This window comes from Mirounga leonina, unplaced genomic scaffold, assembly GCF_011800145.1.
Source record: "Mirounga leonina isolate KUSES-001 unplaced genomic scaffold, KU_Mleo_1.0 Mir_200, whole genome shotgun sequence".
Lineage (NCBI taxonomy): Eukaryota > Metazoa > Chordata > Mammalia > Carnivora > Phocidae > Mirounga > Mirounga leonina.
This window is the reverse complement of record NW_023270503.1, coordinates 5402369-5410018: the sequence shown is the minus strand read 5'-3', so window position 1 is coordinate 5410018 and position 7650 is coordinate 5402369.

The following is a 7650-nucleotide window of genomic DNA, read 5'->3' as shown; positions in this document are numbered from 1 at the left end:
ATGACCTGAGCCGAAGGCAGACGCTTAACGACTGAGCCACCCAGGCACCCCCCAACTTATTTTTTAATGGTTTAGGAAAAAATTCAGGGAGAGAAAACCAATGGGACAGAATGTAAATAATTGGTGAGTCTGAGTGAAGGTTATGTGGGAATTCCTTGTCCTATTCTTACAACATTTCTGTAAGTTTTTTGTTTGTTTGCTTGCTTGCATTTCTGTAAGTTTGAAATGACATCAAAATACAAAGTTATTCCAAAAATCTAAAGCAAAGCATGACGATTTAATGAACAAAACAACATCTGTCTATATAAATTTAAAGACTTTTTTTTAAAGAAGGGGATTGTGAATTTTCTCTCCCTTTCCCTATACCTTTGCATGGAAAGCAGGGGGCCAAGGCCAGGTTTGTGAAAGACCAAGTAAAGAGAACACCATTTCTGCCCAGGGGAACATGACTTTCCTGGCTTGAAACAGGAAATGAAAGAGGCACTCTTGGACTAGCATATCTGGACAAGCAAACAGAATACAATAGACAGCTGAAGGACCAGGCCCCCAGCTTCAGGGATTTCCTGGTTAACCTAGTAAGACATTACAAAATTTTCTTCAGTAATAATAGTGTAAAAAAGAATCTCTGCAGCAAGGGACTAGCTTGAGACTAAGCTCTGTTCATGCTGACGTGACAATATCTCAGAGCAGTTAAAGTTACATGCCTTGAAGGAGTTTGTTTGTTCTGGGTTCAAATGCTGACTCCATCATTTACCACATGGACGGCCTTGGGAAAGCCCACCTGATCCTTGTGGACCTCAACGTACTCAGCCTTGAACCAAAGCTTTCAATAGTATCTACCTCTTAGGCTGTTGTGAGAAATAAATGAGAGAATGAATGACAGGCCCTCCGTACTGTGGCTGCCACATAGAAAATGTTCAATACATGGAAACCAAAATATAAAAAAATAATAATAATCCTGAGTGCCTGGGTTGTGCAGTTGGTTAAGTGCCCAAGTCTTGGTTTTGGATCAGGTCGTGATCTCAGGGTCGTGAGATGGAGCCCCGCATTGGGCTCCACGCTCAGCGCAGAGTCTGCTTGAGTTTCCCTCTTTCTACCTCTCTCCCCCAAAACAAATAAATAAATCTCTAAAAAAACGGTAATAATAATCCTAGGAGTCAGATGTGTTCAGAAAACTGGTTAGGGGCTGAAGAGTTTCCTAAGAATAACTTATAATATTTATTGATATTTACTCCATGCCTGGCACATGGAAGACTTGATCTCATTTAATTTTCACAACCACCCAATGAGATAAGCATTATTCCCATTTTACAGATGAGAAAATAAGACCTAGAATGGTTAAGCCGCTTGCTGAAAGTCATGCAGCTAACAGAGTTAAATCCACTATAGAAAGTTAAGGCAACCTAGTTTTGTTCAAAGGAAAAGGGGCAGAGGGGTGATATGAACACAGCCAAATCTGTCTCTGAGGTTGTCCTTCACCTGGTTAGCTGGAAGGTCCTGACCTTTGGATGGGGATCAAGTGGGCTCCAGGGTCAAGGGGGCTGCAATGACTTTTGAAGAAAGCCAGCAAAAGCCATTGCCTATGATACCCCAGCCTGGGTTCTAGAAACTTAGACCACAACCAATGATGACTCAGAAATGGGTCTGCCTGTAGCAGGAAATGGTCTTCTTGGCACAGATAGAACAGTTCTCAACACTGGGCCCTGGCAGCCTCAGTAGAGCTGCTGGCAGGCATCAGCTGCCATGTATCTTTGGTTGGTATCAGCAGGAAACACCTGGTGACAAGCTGGAGTCCTAGAGCAGGAACATAGAGCTGGGGTGGGAGGGTAGGACAAGAGGACCAGACCTAGGGACACATAAGAAGACCATTGCTGGGGATTCCGATCACAATGGGAGAGGAATCAACCACAGTTGGACCTCCCCAGGGCAAGTGGCAGGAGACCAAGCAGTATTACTGCTGGGTAAGAGGATTGTATTTTTCACCCCTGGACCAACGAGGCTGGACGATTGATTATAGCTTACATATCAGAGAAGATTTCTGATGCTCACATTATATTAGCCAGACAGTAGAAAATAGCCAGACCATTTATTTTTCTTGTTTCTTACATTAGTGAAAGGTCTAGGGTTGGTTTGTCTAATAATAGTCCTCATTTAGATCCTTGCAAACAGCCTCGAACTAGAAATGTCCTTACGGGTCTGGGAATATACCAGACCTGGAACAGACTTTCTTAAGATGAGACTCACCCATTGAACCTCAAATACACTGACTCCTGCCTCTGGCTGGGTGGGGGAAAAAATTCCCACAGACTCTAAATTTTAAAACAGGACTTTGCTGTTTTTAAGACCTGCATTATGGGTAAGAATAAAGACAATGCTTGCCCGCTGGGGCCCAAGGACCATCATACCAGCTTCTTTTTTTTTTTTTAATGTTTTATTTATTTATTCATGAGAGTCAGAGAGAGAGAGAGAGAGAGAGAGAGAGAGAGGCAGAGGCAGAGGGAGAAGCAGGCTCCCTGCCTAGCAGGGAGCCCGATGCGGGACTTGATCCCAGGACACTGGGATCATGACCTGAGCCGAAGGCAGACGCTTAACCATCTGAGCCACCCAGGCGCCCCCATCATACCAGCTTCTTAACACACTAATTTACATGCAGGCTTTCTCATACACCTGGGTATGCCTAAGACCTCCCCTTACACACACAACAGTCCAGGAATTGCTTTGTGGTCCACAGGGGAGAGATGCCTCACACTGGCAAAAAAACAAATTCCAAAAAAGAAAACTGGTAACTTGCATTTGCAAACAGATCAAATATACATTTGAAAACAGGGGGAGTTGGGGTATTCTGAAGAAGAAAAGGGAGCATGATGTTGAAGATCTATAAAGTGATCATGATGGTGGGTCAGAGGAATAAAATATTCGGAATCATTTCTGTTGGTTTGGTTTTAACTGGATAGATGACATGACAGATTTTGGAGCAGTTGGTTTCCTCATCCCCTTCTGTGATTCTGCACAACCAAGGATCCGTTTGCAGCCTGGATCCTAGCCGAGAGTAACTCCTGGAGGGGATATGGGTGTGAGCTGCGTCCCCCACCACGCCCCGTCCCCACGGCCACAGTGCGGATGAAGGCAACAGACAGTCCTTCGGTCCTTCGGTTAGGAGCAGAGTGCTGCGAACCCCACAGCCCCAGATGGAGGGGGCACAAAGAAGGAAACAGCCTTCCACAGACAGGGACTCATAGCCCAGTTCTTAAAGTCTGAGCATTGAGCAAGTAAAGAACCAAATGCTTGGTGTTTGGCTTTAATAATAAAGATCTGGGAGGGAAAGGCAGGCTGGGACTCAGACAGCTCAGACAGCTCAGGGCAAACCAGTGGGAACCCAGAAAGAGGGTTCTGGCTGACTGGGAACTGCTCCCACAGCCATTCGGGGCCACGAGGACCACCAGTCCTTAGAAGGGGGATGGGCAGGTGCTGCCGCAGGAGCCGCTGTGAGGCTTGATCATTTACAGCCTATAAATATGTATCACACTCTACATCTAGGTCTCATTTCAGAGTGTGGGCTCACTTACCCTTAACAAATTCTTGTGTCACTTTCAAAGTCTCAGCTTAGAGAAACCTTCTACTGTTACAAATGGGCACCCAGCCCCACAGAACCATGCCTGCTAGGGTCAAGATGCTGGTGGTGAAGGAGTGCAAAACCCCCTATCTCTTGTCTTACAGAATACTGGTTTTTTCTTTTTTCTTTCTTTTTTTTTTTTTTTTTGAGAGAGAGAGCGAGAGAGAGAGCATGAGAGGGGGGAGGGTCAGAGGGAGAAGCAGACTCCCTGACGAGCAGGGAGCCCGATGCGGGACTCGATCCAGGGACTCCAGGATCATGACCTGAGCCGAGGGCAGTCGCTTAACCAACTGAGCCACCCAGGCGCCCCCAGAATACTGTTTTAACAAAACTAATCTCTGTCAGGGTGTGCTAGGTACATGTATACCACATTTTTCTTATTTTTATTTTGTCACTGGGGTCTGTGGTGTGTGTGTGTGTGTGTGTGTGTGTGTGTGTGTGTGTACACCAGTTAGGAATCTTTCGGTTGCCAATGACAGAAAACCCGATTTATTTTTTTTTTATTTTTTTTATTTTTTTAAAGATTTTATTTATTTGACAGAGAGAGCACAAGCAGAGGGAGAGAGAGAGAGAAGCAGGCTCCCTGCTGAGCAAGGAGCCCGACGTGGGACTCGATCCCAGGACACTGGGATCATGACCCAGGCCGAAGGCAGCCGCTTAACCAGCTGAGCCACCCAGGCGTCCCAGAAAACCTGATTTAAACTGGCTTAACCAATAAAGGGATTTTATTAGTTCATGTAGTCAACAAATATTTATTGACAGCCTATTCTATGTCAGGCAACTGAGAAATTTGGAGGTTATATTAGCTTCAGGTAAAGCCTGATCCAGCAGCTTAAAATGTTTCACCAAGAATTTGGTTTGTCTCTTTGTCTCTTGGCTCTACCTTCCATTTGTTCATTCTTAAGCTCCACCGGTTAATTGTTCCACTCTTACTTCTCACCCAGGAGTTCTCACCAGGAGCCTCACATTACACTGTCCTGTAGATGAGTCTCCCTGGATATCTCCTTCAGAATTCTGAGCACTCACTATGGCCAGGTGCCTGTTCCTGACCCATCTGGGTGGCTGGGGATAAGATATGCTGATTGGCCTACACTGATGAAGATCCACCCCCTGGAGCTGGGAATGGGGGCCACACCCACCCCAACCGTGTGCAGTGTGCAGGGGAGTGAGCGGGGTAAATTCTGCAAGAGAGAATAGGGATGCTCTTGGCTAAGGAAGGGTGAATGAATGCTGGAGAAGGAAGCAACAAATAGTCATCTCTGCGTTCTATCCCTGTCCCAGCTACATGGCTGAAAGCACAAACCGGAGCCAACTACCTGGGTTAGAATCCTGGCCCCAGGCTCATGCACTGTGTGACTCTGGGCAAGTTACTGGGCAGTTTCTGCCTCTGTAAAGTGAGGGTGATGCTAGTACCTGTCTCATAGGAGCCTGATGAGAATTATAGGAGTTAATATTTGTAAAGCAGTTAGAACAGTGACTGGCACTTAGCGAGCACTTATAACCGTTTGTCAAATAAATGTGATCAGAACTAGTGCAGGATGGTGCACACAGCAGGTGGTCCAATAAATGCTTGCAGAATGAATGGAGTGAGCGACAAAGCTGGCAGGAAGTGCTGCTACTTTCTAGATTTCTTTCTCCCAGCCACTTCATCTTTTAGGGCTGGCCCTCCGGCCCTGGGGTCTGTTGTTCGGAAGCTGTTTTCCCAGGAAAGTGGCAGTTGGGCAGAGATGGGTGCCCCCCCCCCCACCGGCTTCTGTGATTAAGATGGCACTGCCCTAGAAGGCATCCTTAGAACAGCAGACTTTCCTATAAACTGACAAGAAATCTGTAGGGTGGATCCTGGGGGCCCATCAAGGCACTTCTGGAATAAATGATCTATATGTGTCACGATCATCTGTATGACGATTTAGGGCTGGTTTCTCCCCAGCCTGTGACTTTTCACGCTTCTCAAGCTGTATAAAAATGAACTGTAATCAGGCTGATCTATAGATAGACACTTCCTGTTTCTGAGCATGCTGAATGAGGGTGGGTGTGTTTATACATTTGCATAAAGCTGATGGATGTAGAGGGCTATGGTGTTTTGTGTTGCTTTTTTAAAGAGGGGATGGGGTATTCTCCCAGAAGTGAAGCCAGACAAGGAGAGGTGGAAATAGGGGAGGCGAAAATAGGGAGGAATCACAGCTTTTCCAAATGACAGGGAAAGAGAGAGTAAACACAAGACAAAGTTTATCAGTGCTTTGTCTGCAAGGAAAGAGTGAGCTGGCTAACAAAGAAACTGACCAACAGGTGAGTGTGAGGGACAGAGGAAGGAGGGTATGATCTGATTTTCCTGTCTGCCTCCTCCCTGCCCTTTTCCTGTATATACATTAGGGGAAGATGGAATCAGCTCTGTTTTCTATGTACAGGGATATTTAGATATGCAAATGAGCACAGCTTGTTAATGAAACAAGGGTGATTACACTGCAGGGAGCTGCCAGCCCCGCTGAACAATAGGTGAAGGGACACCAGGTGTCTGCGAGGGGGGAGTGGATTATTCTGAACACCCTCCCCGCCCCTGCCTCAATGTCACAGACCTGTCTGCAAAATCAAAGCGGTGGGTCAGTTTCTTCCTTCTGTTCCTTCTAGCTCCCAGATCCTAAATCTAATAAGGTAAGATGAGAAGAAGTGGGAGACCAGGTAGGACCTGGGGTCTCATCAGGGAACTGCCCCAGAGGCTGCTGAACTTGACTTGCAGCAAGAAGGTTGGGTGGCAGCCAGTGAAACATGAGGCTTCCTCAGCGGGGAAGAAACACCTGCCAGGTGTGGCGGAATGGGGACAGGAGAAGTTGGTTCCCGTGGAATGGGCAGGTTACTCGGTGCCTCTTCAGGTAGCATTTGGTTAAAAGATGGTGATTGGGAATCCACATGCTTTTCAGAAGTCAGGGCAAAGTTTTGCAGTGGGAAACAGGAAAAAAAAGAGTCTGCTTTGGGGGCGCCTGGGTGGCTCAGTTGGTTAAGCGTCTACCTTCGGCTCAGGTCATGATCCCAGGGTCCTGGGATTGAGCCCCACGTCGGGCTCCTGGCTCAGCGGGAAGCCTGCTTCTCCCTCTCCCTCTGCCTCTCCCCCTGCTCATGCTCTCTCTCTCTCTCTGTATCTCTGTGTCTCAAATGAATAAATAAACTCTTAAAAAAAAAAAGTCTGCTTTGGATTTCTAGGGCGAGATGCTCAGCATTATTGGAAAGGGCATGGACTTTGTAATTACACAGACCTGGGTTTGTTGAGCCAGATCCATTGGATCAGTTTTATCCATGGACCCTGGCTGACTAGGTGCACAGCTAACCTTCCCCTATTGATAATACGTGGCCTGTTCCATATTACTGTCCTGAAACCACTTGAGGATTACCTAGCATAGGAGGCAATTCCAGAAGAATCTTGCGCTCAGGCAGATGCCTAGCCTGGATAGCCCGGTCTGGAGGGGTGGTACAAACCCAGCCAACTCAAGCAGGATCTGCAGTGCACTCTCTGAGCTGTTGTTCTGTGAGCAACAGAACAGGACACCACCGTTTCCCGTCAGCCTCCCGATCTCCATGACACCCAAATAAAAAACATGGGCTTTTTTCCAAAGGTGAGATGTCTCTGCTTGGACTCTTTTTTTTTTTTTTTTTTTTTAAGTAGGCTCCACACCCATTATGGAGCCCAACACAGGGCTTGAACTCACAACCCTGAGATCAAGACCTGAGCTGAGATCAAGAATCGGACGCCTAACCAACTGAGCCACCCAGGTGCCCCTCTGCTGGAACTTTTTTTTTTTTTAAAGATTTTATTTACTTGACAGAGAGAGACACAGCGAGAGAGGGAACATAAGCAGGGGGAGTGGGAGAGGGAGAAGCAGGCTTCCCACGGAGCAGGGAGCCCGATGCGGGGCTCGATCCCAGGACCCTGGGATCAGGACCTGAGCCAAAGGCAGACACGTAACGACTGAGCCCCCCAGGCGCCCCTCTGCTGAACTTTTATAGACCCCCATGAAAGGCTTGAAACTATCTCAAAACAGCCTAAG